The sequence below is a fragment of the Micromesistius poutassou genome (genome assembly GCF_964030765.1).
Source record: "Micromesistius poutassou genome assembly, chromosome: 16".
Lineage (NCBI taxonomy): Eukaryota > Metazoa > Chordata > Actinopteri > Gadiformes > Gadidae > Micromesistius > Micromesistius poutassou.
The window spans coordinates 12,296,675-12,299,765 of NC_140286.1; positions in this window are offsets into that span (position 1 = coordinate 12,296,675).

The window sequence follows — 3,091 nt, forward strand, 5'->3', positions numbered from 1 at the left end:
TTCAGTTTCCAGCGGGTCCTTTGGGAACATTGGGGAGATTTAAAGAACATTCCCCCTATTGCTATGGAAACATACGATGCCATGTCAACACTGCTAATAATATATGGGAACTGTGTGCTTTCATTCTCAGATGACATGTATTTGTTTTCTTCTGTGCCCCGCTCTCCTCTCCACTTCACCCTCCCCAATCCTCCTCTTTTCTCTCCTCTCCACATCACCCTCCCCATTCCAGCTCTCTCCTCCTCTCTCCTCTCCTCTCCTCTTCACTTCTCTCATCTCTCCATTCCTCCTCTCTCCTCCTCTCTTCTCTCCTCCTCACCTTTTCCATGACACGGCTTCCAGCCACTCAAACTCCCTGTGAAACAAACGTTCCCTTGTTAGCCGGCGAGCCACCTCTGTCATGGAACAAACCGCGGTTACGCAGACGTATACAATGAGAGACAGCCCAAAAGAGTAACACCCACACAGGCAAAGAGAAGGGATGGTTGTGTCTAAACCTTTCCGGTTCAATCACGGCACATATATCTAAAAGCACTCACAAACACACACACACACACACACACACACACACACACACACACACACGCACACACACACACGCACACACGCACACACACACACACACACAGGCAATGACACACACAACATAATTCATTCAACATCTTAAAACAGGACAGTGATGGGGATAACCTGAATGATGCGATCACTGGTCTGAAAGTACTGCATAAAACATGACAAAAGAGGCAAAACAAACCCAATTGTGGGAGATAGACACAAACACATACACACACAGACACATACACAAACACACACAGACACACACACAAACACACACAGACACACGCACAAACACACAGACACACGCACAAACACACAAACACATGCACAAACACACAGACACACACACAAACACACAGACACACGCATATTTCAGGGGGTCTGCCTGGAGAGCATAATACTTGTTCTCCTCATTGTGTTGTTCCTGCCACTAAGCAAACCACTTGCCCCACAGTGCCATGGCAGGAACCAATCTCCTTAAAGTAATTTGCAATCACTGTGGTCGAAAGGCCTCATTTCATCAATGGGCTTTTGCAAGACATTTCATTTTAAAGTTGAAATTAAATGCCACGGTAGGAATATCCACCAATTTTTATGCAATCTTTTTTTTTTGGTGGGGGGGGGGGTTCTAGGATTCTCTAAATTGCCCCGGCAGCTCTTTGTGAGGAGAGCAGCCTCAAAGTAAACCGTCCTTGATTGGTTTCATATTTGAGGATTGTTCATCTACTTTTTTACTTTATTTATTTATCTGGCTCCTGGCCATTTTCTCAGAGGCTGCTCCCATCCAGGATCCTTCTGGAAACGGCAAGTTGCCAGAGAAAATATAAAATATAAAGAGGAAATTTAAGAAATCATAGGTCATCTGTCAGGATGAGATAATAGGCGTACGCTGCGCACACGAGCACGCACCCGGTTTATGGTCGATAGTGAACCTGTCCTTTTTGAATCAGGCGCTTATGTCGGTAGAGCGCCAATCCGTTAAACCTCTGTATACTTTTATTCATGCAGGAACGTTGCGCTTTATGAAACCCATCCATTTAAGTATCCTTGGACTTGAAAGATGATAACTAATGCATCATCATCACCGCATCTCATCAGAGATGAGCCCACTGATGTCCCCATTCGTCGACCGCACACCGCCATACAGTGCTGTCATTATCTGCTGTGAATAAACAGTGGGGATCTCAGCGGGAAGATGGAGGGGAAGAAAGGGTACGCCGTATTGGCGGACAATAAGGTAAGGCTTATCTTATCACTGCTCAGAAATCTCCATGCAAGGCACTAATTGAGAACCCCCCAGGTCACGTCTACTTCATCTAAAAATGTTGTGGGAATCATATTTCTCTATTTATGTCTGTTTTTATTCTTTTTTGCGAGTGACCTTGGAAACAGAGAGGACGCTACAGTAAAACGTTATGGATGACAGAGATATCAAATATGAAATATATGACGGCATGGGCTGCAAATTAATGCTGCCGCAGTAAGTGTGGGCTTGATTGATGTGCTCTGTCATTGTCACTTTAGCTAATAAAGTTTTCAATTAAGTGTAGAAAAAAGTTGATGAAGTCACAGTGGAGGCGGTGTTAATATACTTTGTCAGCTGTCCAGATGGAAAAAAAAGAAGACATTTTGGCCCTTAGGTTTATTAGGGGCTGAGGCAAATTAAGTTTGGCATTGTTTTGGCAACTGCACTGTTTCCCTATAAAAGATTACACAGCCATGCACCGGCGGGCGGCACCCATTATTATGTTCATAATTTTATTCGTCAAAGCCATATTGATAAATGTGCCGTTGTTTGTGTTACTTCTGCAGTTCAGTCACACGCAGAGCCAATTTCATAATCAATACATTGATATAGCTAACCGGCCACCCCAGACCGCCTAAAAACAATATAATAAAGGAAAAGTACTTCAACAACATTTTTTCTGGTAAACTTTTTCAATCATGATAATACTATTATACTTAAACCCTTCACTTGGTCTGTCGAATCAGAAAAACACAACAGCAAAAAAATATAATACAAGGATTTAAACTCAGCTTGTATAAAAATAGGAGTGTTACGGTTCTGTGCTGTCGAAGTCATTCTAATCTGATATGCTATTTTTATTTAAATAGTTTTTTGAAACAGGGACACAGTCCAAATTGAAAATTTGAAAGTATTATTTTATTATTATTTCCAGCTGGGTCATGTATACTGCTGCTGTTCCCTTACAATGAGTTACAAAAGGAACCATTTTTTAAACCAAACCAAACCGACAACCAAATGTTCAAATCATATTTGGTTTCTCCTTGTAATCCTGTCACACTTCTGCTAATGCTATGAGTCAACAAATACACAATAAGTTAAATGACACTCCTAGGCTGCTGGAGGAATGAACCATGCCCATGGATGTGTAACAACATTGCATAACAAATCCTATTCTCCTAATGTCATTTTCTGGTGGGGTGGGGGGGTTGGGGGGGATTGGGAGGGTTGGGGGAGGGATGGGGGGGGGGGGGGGGGGTCTACCATGAAAGAACAACGGCACCAGAA